This window comes from Mustela lutreola, chromosome 11 (assembly GCF_030435805.1).
Source record: "Mustela lutreola isolate mMusLut2 chromosome 11, mMusLut2.pri, whole genome shotgun sequence".
NCBI classification, from domain to species: domain Eukaryota; kingdom Metazoa; phylum Chordata; class Mammalia; order Carnivora; family Mustelidae; genus Mustela; species Mustela lutreola.
This window is the reverse complement of record NC_081300.1, coordinates 68341622-68353658: the sequence shown is the minus strand read 5'-3', so window position 1 is coordinate 68353658 and position 12037 is coordinate 68341622. Positions and strand designations below refer to the sequence as shown.

The 12037-nt window shown below is 40.7% G+C and overlaps 1 protein-coding gene across 8 annotated transcripts in view; it reads right to left on the bottom strand.

Moving 5' to 3' along the window:
* The window catches only part of PRR14L (proline rich 14 like), a 63183-nt gene that overhangs the window by 41801 nt on the left and 9345 nt on the right, over positions 1–12037 (bottom strand). The gene's annotated exons all lie outside the window — the stretch shown is intronic.

Here is a 12037-nt window from a genome sequence, read left to right as displayed (position 1 = left end):
AGAACAAGCTTGTACAATCAACCATACAGACTCCTGCTCTGGGAGGGGCTCCTGGAATTTTAGTTTTGCTCCACCTGCTGCTCTAAGGTTCTCAGCTGGAGGACTCAAAATACCCTGGTGGAGTGCCAAGCCAAATGCTTCAGCCATGTCCCCTTCTTCTTGGTTTGTCATGATTTGTACCAGGGAAGGAGAGAAGCAGAAGCTAAGAGGAAGTGACTCCCCTCTCCCTCTGCCTTGCTGACTTCTCTTAAAAGGTTCTGAGTTAAGAAGACCCTATAAAGTTTGAAGTCTCAAATATAATAAGAAGTTGACTGTGTTGAAAAGAAAACAGAGTGTGAGGCTGAGGTCAGATGTGAGACACCTCCCACCCCCAACAACCACCACCACAGTGGTGGGTCGTCTCCATATCAGATGGGAGCTCTACAAAGTATGGGCCTCAAGTGCGGCTGACAGAACAGAACAGCCCACCTGCAAGCAGGACACATGGAGCATAATGATCCTGTCATTCTCCCAACCCCATCACGGTCAGCTAGTCATAAAATAAACACTTGCAGAAATTTATCAATTCCTTTTCCTATAATATTTTATAGGCTAAATGTTCTAACTTTCAGGATTTTTAGAGGTGGAGTCTAAACATTTTCTCTTCCACCTAGATTCTGCAAAATCTGTTTTGAATGAATCAACTTCCAAGATGAAAGTTCACATGGTTCCTTCCCTCTGCTATAGCTTATAACATGCTGTTAGCTGTATAGAGTAAGAATTGCCACAGTACATTACCAATTCATTTTTCAAATCGACAGTAAACATTCTTTGCCTTGCATATCCAATATACCAGGCTCTTGCCAAATGCTTAGAATCAAAATCAACTTTTGATACTTCAAAGTTGTGGCAGATTTTAGAAAGGTCTTGAAAAACCATTCTTACTGCTCATCTGTGATCTTATTTCCCATTAAAAGTTGTTATGTCCTGGAAAGGATGCAATTCTCTGATTCATTCCTGTGAGACTAGTTTAGAGTAGGAGAACACAAATGTTTCAAAGAAGAAAATAAATATAAATCAGATTCTTCAGCTTTTTACACGTGGTAAGTTACAAGCTCTTCAGGGCCTAATTTATCTCTGAGCTGTGAGTCCCGCTTGTAACCAGACTCCACTGAACTCTTCTAAACCTGAGCTTCCTGAGCTGAAGGCAGAGCTAGATGAGTAAGGATGGTCAGTGACCACACCATCTTCAGATGGGACTGTCTGTACACTGAAGTGTGCAATGACAGGGCAACAATATGGAGCAAATGAGATTCTTCCTACTACCTAACCTTTGTGGAAACAGCCATGATTATGTTCATAGTGAAGAATACTTTGAAAATAAAAGAAACTTTTGTATCTCTAAGTGGATCTTTGAGTTTCCTGTCTCTTGCATATTTAGAAAGGAACAGCTGTTGAACAGTAACTGTAAATCATCCTTACTGAGCTTAAAAAGGAATTTTCCTTCACGTATTTCAATTCAGGGAAACAACTGGTGACTTTAAATAAGGCACTGATCACCTTAGCTGGGAGAGGCATTTGATAATAATCCCATTTCCCAATAATTATCTGAGAACTCTTCTAATAATTAGGAGAAAGTTCTATCTTAGTCTCAGCAATATGCCCTTTGTGCTTAGGGCAATTTTCTGTCACTTTTAACATCATAAGATATCAGAGGGCAAACCATCACTGTGGGGACAAGAGTGCCCTGGCAGACCTGGAGAACAGGTTATGGCCACCAGCTTTACTAGTAACAGCATGAAGTTCAGACTTTTTCCACCTTTTTTTTAAATTATTATTTTTTTTATTTTTTATAAACATATATTTTTATCCCCAGGGGTACAGGTCTGTGAATCACCAGGTTTACACACTTTACAGCAGTCACCAAAGCACATACCCTCCCCAATGTCCATAATCCCACTCCCTTCTCCCAACTCCCCTCCCCCGAGCAACCCTCAGTTTGTTTTGTGAGATTAAGAGTCACTTATGGTTTGTCTCCCTCCCAATTCCATCTTGTTTCATTGATTCTTGCCTCCTTTTCCCACCTTTAAATCACCAAAAGTGAATTCTTTCCACCAAGATATCCTTTCAAGCAAATAGCAAGCTCCTACACTCAACCGCAAATTTCGCATAGGATCACAGACTCTTAGAGTAAGATGTAAATAAGCTTAATGGGCATTTACTTCAGTGGGCTTTCATTTAAGTGAAGTCACACAAATTGCACAAGTTTGGGTCTGATGAACATGGCATTAAAAAACAAGTTTCTTGGGGTGCCTGGATGGCTCAGTGGGTTAAGACTCTGCCTTCGGCTTGGGACATGATCCCGGGGGTCTGGGATCAAGCCCCGCATTGGGCTCTCTGCTCAGTGGAAAGCCTGCTTCCCCCTCTCTCTCTGCCTGCCTCTCTGCCTGCTTGTGATCTCTCTGTCAAATATATAAATAAAATCTTTAAAAAAAAAAAAAGTTTCTCCAACAGCATAACATGGTTCAAGTGATCAACAGCCATTGTGCATCCTTATTTGATATCCCCTGTCCAGATAGCTTCAAATATATCTGTCAAAAGTGTATAATGACTCTTCATGTGTACAGATAACAGATGATCAGAACTTTTTTCTATGTCCGTGTTGAGCACAAATGAAGTATCATATCCTGGAACTAAAGCTTTTGTAACATATTCAACCCAGGCACCTCAACCACTATGAGAGGAAAAAAAAAGTAAAATACATAAAAACTTAAACACCCGGGGCACCTGGGTGGCTCAGTCATTAACCGTCTGCCTTCAGCTGGCGTCGTGATCCTGGGATACAGTCCCGCATCAGGCTCCCTGCTTGACAGGAAGCCTGCTTCTCCCTCTCCCACTCCCCCAGCTTGTGTTCCTTCTTTCTCTCTCTCTCTCTCTCTCTGTCAAATAAATAAAATCTTAAAAAAAAACAACAACAAAAAAACCAAAAAACCTTAAACACCCTACAGCTAATATCTAAGCACCAGGAAAAACAAAGAACAAGCATATGTTGGGGGCGGAGGGACCAACCACACACTGAATAAAGAGTTTTCAAGGTTAAAATCATCTACATGGAGTATCACATTCTCATCTCTATCTACTCTTAAATAACACTAACATTGTCCACATCCTCGCTATGCACTCGATTTGCTGACCTTTGTCCTACAACTGAGTTCTGAACTGAATTCTCTCTTTCACCATTCAGTCTGGCTCTTGCAGCTGTCCCTGCCACTGAGTCTGTTCTGATACTTTCCCCTCCTTCCTTTTTGTCTTTCTTCTCTCCTCCTCAATAACAAAGTGGTTTCCTGATCAAAACATCAAATTATTAGTTGTAAGCTTTTATGCCTTTTTGACACAATCCTAAGTCAGGAAAGAATTATTTTTTGTTGGTTTCCCTTTACATGACTGAAGCATTTGAATGACTGAAGTATTTCATGGTTAGAATATTTTAATTTTTTTAAGTGGATCTTAAAAAAAAAAATGTTAAGTGCAGTCACAGAAGGACAAAGAATGTATAATTCCACTTAGATGAGGTCCCTAGAGTAGACAGATTCATAGACAGAAAGGAGAATGATGGTAGCCAGGATTGAAGGGAGAGTCTAATGGGGAGTTAGCATTTAATGGGTAGAGTTCCAGCTTGGGAAGATGAAAACAGTTCTGGAGATGGATGGTGTTGATGGTTATATAACAGTGTTAATGTGCTTAATGCCACTGAACTGTACATGCACAAATGATTAAAATGGTAAATTTTATGTTATGTGCATTTATCACAATTTAAAAAAGGCAAAAAAAAGTTAACACCAACATTTAAAAATATCCCACTTCATAAAATAACATATTGTTTTTTCTTTTAACAACAAAAACCTGTAACAACTTTAAATGCGATTAAACAAGTCAATGAATTAAACAAGTGAATTAAAACCAGTGCAAACTTCTAATTATAAAAATGAGTGCTGTCCTTCTCCTTGAACTGGGAAGTTCACCAAGCAAACTGGACTGTTAAATTCATTTGATTTATACAATGTATGCCCTGGAAGCCTAGGTGGCTGAAGCCACTACTTTTCCCGTCGTGATGGATTTTGGTCCAAAGGGAAGAGAGAGCAGTGGGTAAGAGGTAATCTTTGAGTATTCACTGTGCTACAAACCTGTGGCAGTGCCCAGCTGGGCCTCTTTGCTGGTATGAGATGAAGAACAGCCGAAGGAAAAGAACTTTGTGGAATGCTGCTGAAGGCTATTAGAAATAAATCACAGACCCTTGGGATGGGAAAAGAACAGCTCTCAGGTTGCCTGTCCAAACTAGATCCCCTCTGCTATATTCCTGACATTCAGTCATTCTGTCTCTTCATAAACAGGACTTCCCCACACAACATAACCTATTTCTAAACTGGCCTAGATGTGAAAAAGTACCTTTTCTATTGATTTAAATTCTGTTTCCTTTAAACAAGAAGAGTTATTTTTTTTGGTTGTTTTTACTATTATTATATTTAAAAATGTTAAAATTTTTTTAATAATTCAGAGGTATTTTCCCTCAGATGTGTAAAAAAAATTTAAAAAGTTGGCAAATACTGTTCAAAAAATTTTCTGTAATCTTCATCCAGCTTTCCTTAATGCTACTATCTTACACATAACCACCATACAGTTATTAAGGCCAGTAAACTACTATTATTATAATATTTACAGAATTTACTCAAATCTTATTAATGGCTTCCCAAGTCCTTTTTCAGGACCTGGATCCAATCCAGGCTCTCATGATACCTTTAGTTATCATGTCTCCTTAAGTTCTCCCTTAAACTGAGATAGTTCTTTAGATATTCATCTTTGTGACTTTGACAAATTTGAAAAGAAAGTCCCTTGATTTGGGTTTGATGTTTCATCAGTAGATTCTGGTTATGTATTTTGGAGGCAGGAATCTCACAGGAGTGATGCTGGTTCTTGGTGGATTCTCTCAAGAGGAACATAGCTTTGGAGGGGGGTGTTCTCAAACCTCTGGAGCCAAACTTCCAACACTTGGTTCAGGTGGTGTCTGTCAGGTTTCTCCACTGTGATTATTTTCTCCTTTGTATACCTTGTAATGATTCTGTTACTATAAAATTACTAAGTATCTTATGGGGGAGGTATCTGGAGACAATGTAAATACTTATTTCTCATTTAAACTTCTAGCCACTACCCATTGAGGATTCTTGCTTGAGATGACTATTACTGTGATGGTTGCCCAATGGAGATTTATTTCCATGATTCCTTTTGTATTTACGAATTAGAATTCTTTAAGAGCTTTCCTTTTCCAAGTTATTTATTCAATTATTTTATATCAACATGGGCTCATGATACTTGCTTTATTCTCTGGGTTATAATTCATTATCATCATTATTTAAGCTCAAATTGTCCCAGTCTTAGCCACTGGGAGTTCTTTCAAGTTGGCTCCTGGGTCCTTCTGTTATGTCTCCTAATTTTCTAAGCAATTAACCATAAATCGTTCTTAGCTCATCTTGTATTTTCCCCTGTGCCAGCCTCTAAAACATTTCCCCAAAAAGTCCTGGTTCCTTTAATTGGAAAATGTTACTTAGGAACCAAGAACTGGGTACTCACTGCTATGAGGTGTCACTAGATCTAGATCCTACCTCACATACCCATATATATAAGTACATTTCTTTATCTATCTACATATATTAAAAACCGGAAGTTCATACTGATAGCTCCAATTCTAGTTTCACACCATAGGATTCATTCTAGCTCTCAACCCACCCCCATCTATAATTTCATTTTGTTAGTGAGAAACCTGGTTCACTCTCATTATTCACAATATTTACCTATTTGCTCAATCCCTGAACATAACTATAGCAGTTCAGGAACTGCTAAGCCTCACCCCTGTGAAAAACAAATTACTAAAATGAGGGCTACTTGGTGACTCAATTGGTTAAGTGTCGGACTCCTGAATTTGTCTCAGGTCATGATCTCAGGTCATTGAGCCCCAAATTGGGCTCTGCGCTGGGCATGAAGCATGCTTAATAAAAAAAAAATTTTTTTGAAGTTTTATTTATTTATTTGACAGAGAGAGAGAGAGAGAGATCACAAGCAGGCAGAGAGGCAGGCAGAGGCAGAGAGAGAAGCCGGCTCCCCGCTGAGCAAGGAGCCCGATGCGGGGCTCGATCCCAGGACCCTGATCATGACCTGAGCTGAAGGCAGTGGCTTAACCCACTGAGCCACCCAGGCGCCCCATGAAGCCTGCTTAAGATTCTCTCTCCCTTTAGCTCTGCCCGCCCTCCCCACATGCCCGCCTGCTTGTTCTCTCACTCTTAGGAAAAAAAAAAAAAAGGCCTTATTGGATTTAGATTTAAAAGTACAGTTAAAATACTGTTTCCCAAAGGTACTCGGGTTACTTTTCTTTTTCATCCCCCTCCCTTAATGTGGGTAATACAGTTAAGAGTTATTTGTTAAGAGTTTTTATTCAATTCTGGGTTCCCCTCACACCCAGGTTATCTAATTAGTTATTTTTTTTTAAATATTTTTTTAAGATTTTATTTATTTATTTGACAGAGAGAGATCACAAGTAGGCAGAGAGGCAGGCAGAGAGAGAGAGGAGGAAGCAGGCTCCCTGCTGAGCAGAGAGCCCGATGCGGGACTCGATCCCAGGACCCTGAGATCATGACCTGAGCCGAAGGCAGCGGCTTAATCCACTGAGCCACCCAGGCGCCCTAATTAGTTATTTTTTAAGAACAGACTCAAAATTATACAAAAAGATGTACTCAGAGAAGTGTCACTTCCTCTTGTTCCTTCTGTCCTATTCCTACACTCTCTACCCTGCTCCCACTGGCTTCTTTTAAGTAGCCAAACCCATTCATTTCTACTTTATTCTTCCTGCATGTACATATGTGTGTTTTATACAAACCAGTAGATACCTGTACATACTCATCTCCCCTTATTTCTTGAATGAAAGCGAGGATACAAACAATTATTTACTTGCCCTTTGCTCTTTTCCTTTACCAGTATATCCTAGTTTGCAGAAGAGAGTTAACATAGTAGGCCTGTTATCCTTAGAAAGGCCTTGCTTGCAAGGGTGGCCTTGGCTCATCTGGGAACTTAGATTTGGGGAGAGTTTCCAACATTCCCTAGTGGGAAGAGTGGCTCGGTGCACCTATATGACAATGGGGTTTATGCTGAACATCTGCTTTCCTTCTGGAAGTCTGGAATTTTGGTATGTGCCAGCCAGAGGATGCCCACATGACCAGCCCCAGTAAAAACTCTGGGCTCTAAAAACGTTTCCATGGTAAACATTACACATGTGTTGTCACAGTTTGTTCCTGGAGAAGGCTGTGTATATGTGTTTGTGTGTGTGTGACTACAGCGGGAGAGGACTCTTGGAAGCTACCACCTGATATCTTCTGGACTTTGTACCATGCTTTCCCCCCTTTGCTGACTGGCTAATATTCTTTGTTATAATTAAACTTAGCTACAAATATGACCGTATACTGAGTCCTGTGAGTTCCAGTGAATACTGAAACCTGGAGGTGGTCTTGGGGAGCCACGGTACTTCTGGAAATTCCTATCAGTACACAGAGATCCTCCTTGATTCTTTATTATAGATGCATAGTGCTCCATGTATAAATGTACCATATACATACTATGGTTTAATCAAACTTTGTCCTATATGTGGACATTTAGGTTGCTTCTAACATTTTGCAATGCTGCAAATAGTAACTTTGGGTATATGTATTTCCATAATTTGGGAGTGTATATTCAGGGTAAATTCCTAGAAATGAGAGTGCTAGGTCAACAGGTCAGAGTATGTGCTTTCTAGTTAGGTGCAGCCAAATGCCTTTGCTGAAAGGTTGTATCAGTATGCATTCCCACCAGCAACGGGTGAGAACACTTTCCCATAGCCTTGCCAAACAGACATGTTGCCATCATTTTTCATTTTCTCCAGTCTTACAGGTAAAAAAGTGATATTTCAACCATTTAAAATTACATGTCTCTAATTATAACTGAGGTCGACCATCTCTTCACGTGTTTTAAGAACATACACACGAACACACACACACACACACACACACTAATCATCTATTCAAGTCTTTCCTTCATTTCTCTATTGGGTTTTCCATTCCTCAATCTAAGAGTTCTTTATATATTAGTGGGGTGCCTAGTTGGCTTGGTCAGTAGAGCATGACTCTTGATTGAACCTCAACTTAAAAAAATCTTTAAGGGCCCCTGGGTGGCTCAGTGGGTTAAAGCCTCTGCCGTCGGCTCAGGTCATGATCTCGGGATCCTGGGATTGAGCCCCATCTCAGGCTCTCTGCTCAGGGGAAGCCTGCTTCCTACTCTCTCTGCCTGCTTGTGATTTCTGTCAAATAAATAAAATACTTTAAAAAAAAAGAGAGTTCTGGGGCGCCTGGGTGGCTCAGTGGGTTAAGCCGCTGCCTTCGGCTCAGGACATGATCCCAGGGTCCTGGGATGGAGTCCCGCATCAGGTTCTCTGCTCAGCGGGGAGCCTGCTTCCCTCTCTCTCTGCCTGCCTCTCTGTCTACTTGTGATTTCTCTCTGTCAAATAAATAAAATCTAAAAAAAAAAAAAAAAAAAAAAAAAAAAGAGAGTTCTTTATGGGATGCCTGGGTGGCTCAGTCAGTTAAAAATCTGCCTTTGGCTCAGGTCATGATCGTAGGACCTGGGATGGAGCCCTACTATGGGCTCCATGCTCAGCAGGGAGCCTGCATATTCTTCTCTCCTGCCCCGCCTCTTGCTTATGCACTGTCTCTCTCATATAAAATATTTTTTAAAAAAGAGAGAGTTCTTTATATATTAGAGAGATAAATCCTTATCTGTGATATATACCGCAAAATGTTTTCCTAATTCATCAGTTGTGTTTTGTCTGTTTGTGGTGTTTTGCCAATCTAGCAAGAATTATCTTGCAGCGCCTGGGTGGCTCAGTGGGTTAAGGCCTTTCTGCTTTCGGCTCAGGTCATGATCCCAGCGTCCTGGGATAGAGCCCCGCATCGGGCTCTCTGCTCAGCAGGGAGCCTGCTTCCTCCTCTCTCTCTGCCTGCCTCTCCACCTACTTGTGCTCTCTGTCAAATAAATAAATAAAATATATTAAAAAAAAAAAGAAATCTTGATGTCAAAGATGTCTGGGCTCTGCAAACCTTCTGAAACAGTAGTCTACTTTAATGAAAGATATGCAGCATTCATTCAGATTTTCAAAGGGTCCTGTGACCTAAGAATGAGCTACCACTGTCTTCTACAGAGCCTAACTGTGCCCAACAGAACCATTTCTACTTGACAGCTTTGCAAATTCCTTTTTTTTTTTTAAGATTTTTTAAAATTTATTTATTTGTCAGAGAGAGTGAGCGCAGGCAGAGAGAGAGGCAGGCAGAGGCAGAGGGAGAAGCAGGCTCCCTGCAGAGCAAGGAGCCCGACGTGGGACTCGATCCCAAGACGCCGGGATCACGACCTGAGCCGAAGGCAGCTGCTCAATCAACTCAGCCACCCAGGCGTCCCAGCTTTGCAAATTCTTTTATTTATTTATTTTTTTTAAGATTTTATTTATTTATTTGACAGAGAGAGATCACAAGTAGGCAGAGAAGCAGGCAGAGAGAGAGGAGGAAGCAGGCTCCCTGCTGAGCAGAGAGCCCGATGCGGGACTCGATCCCAGGATCCTGAGATCATGACCTGAGCCGAAGGCAGCGGCTTAACCCACTGAGCCACCCAGGTGCCCCCAGCTTTGCAAATTCTTGAAGGCTTCTCTTGATTCTTTTTTCATAGGACATATCCAAGTGAGTGGCCTTCAGTGGTGTAGTTTCAGGGTTTTTTTTTTTTTTTTTAAAGATTTTATTTATTTATTTGACAGATAGATCACAAGTAGGCAGAGAGGTAGGCAGAGAGAGGAAGGGAAGCAGGCTCCCTGCCGAGCAGAGAGCCCGATGCGGGGCTCGATCCCAGGACTCTGGGATCATGACCTGAACCGAAGGCAGAGGCTTTAACCCACTGAGCCACCCAGGTGCCCCTATTTTCAGGTTTTGTCATTAGTGTGAACTCTTTATCATGAATGCGTTTCTGGTTTTCTATATTCTTCCTACACATGATACATGTGACACCAGGCTCAGCATGGGGAGAGGACAGGATCCAGTTTGGCCAGTGACCCCAACACTGACACATTCTTTGCTTTCCCTCTGTCCTTCTCACTCCAGGGGCATCTTGAGCTCATCTGAGTGCTGGAGTGGGAAGAGGGGACTGTGAGTGTGATATTCTAACTATAGATTAACCAACACACAACAGACTATAATTGCTAGTTCTCAGTTCAACTAACACACTTCTGTTCATGGACATTTAAGAGCAAATTGGCTTTTCTTGATGGCTATCCCAAAAAGCCAATTCTAATTGAGTAGCTAAAGCCTATAGGTCTTTTGTTTTTCCAAAAGTATTTCTGCTTTTTTCTCTTTTTTTCCACTTACGCAGTTTTTGGAACGAAGTAAAAAAGTCTCACATTTATATCTATTAAATTTAATTTTGCTTTACACAATTCAAAATAGTATTTATCTCTGGTAGAGCTGGGAGGAAGAAAGGGACAATAATTTTCTAGATCTTAGGTTGGGAGGCATATATATGTGAGTGTATGTACTTATTCATTACGTACTTCATAATTTATGCATATGTACTTTTATTTTATACCAAATACCACATGAAAACGTCATCAAATTACAGAAAAATTTCATATTGTTAGACTGAGCCCACCATATCAAGAAGTTAAGAAACTTTCAGATCCTGAATCTGTTACCTCACTTATATTTTTAAAGGTAGCTTATCATAACATAAAATCAGATACATTACTTAATTGTTGTTATCTAAAGCTATTCCTAAGTATGGTCAATGTATGGAGACTATTAACAATCAATTTTGCCCTGTAACCTGTGTAAACAAATGACAGATCTATAAGATGGGAAATGGAACTTAGCTCAGAAAGCCCAGGCAGTATGAATTTATTTGTAGGTTTAGGGTGGGGGCTGACAAACTATACCCTACGGGCCAGCACCTGTTTGTAAAAAAGGTTTACTGAGGGGCGCCTGGGTGGCTCAGTGGGTTAAGCCGCTGCCTCTGGCTCAGGTCATGATCTCGGGGTCCTGGGATCAAGTCCCACATCGGGCTCTCTGCTCGGCAGGGAGCCTGCTTCCCTCTCTCTCTCTCTCTGCCTGCCTCTCTGCCTGCCTGTGATCTCTCTCTGTCAAATAAATAAGTAAAATCTTAAAAAAAAAAAAAAGGTTTACTGATATATTTTGCCACACTCATTCATTTATGTATTGTCTATGCCTGCTTTTATGCTACAAGGGCACAGCTGAATAATTTTGACAGAGACCCTATGGCCTACAAAGTCTAAAATATTTACTACATGGCCCTATACAGAAAAAAGTTTGTTGAACCCTGGTCTGAGGCATCACCCAGAGAAAGTTAGTTTTCTAGTGTACTTGGCAGGTATATTCCTTTAGGAATCTGGGTTCCTCAGGCTATCACAGCTTACTAATCATTAGTTTTACCTACCTGAACCTTATTACTCTAATTTCACATTACAAAGAGAGATTTGATTTCCCATGTAGACTTGCCTACAAGAAGAAGACATACTGACCAGCCAGTGTGACCATTCCTACCAAGTTATAATTCCACTTTTCACGCAAATTAAAGAACTGGCTTTCTGATTTATACTTTAGTCTCTCATGAAATGGGTTAGCATGGGTCAGTCCTTTGGAGATAATAATCTCTGATATACTAAAAAACAAAAGTTAAGTGTCTGGACCTGCAGAGCTAAGGACTGGCTCCTGAAATAAGGAGATTGCTCTAGGGTATTCATCCTATGAAGCCTGACCTGGGTCAACAGAGTTTCTGAGAGATTTCTGTGACATGTCCCTCCATCCTACTTATGATGCTACCAAAAACTTAAGGAATGAGTACCCATCATTTCTTAAAACCAGATGCACAAATATCCGACTACCATAAGACTCAACATTCCACATACGGTAGCTGCTTCAGAGAAGTGACACTT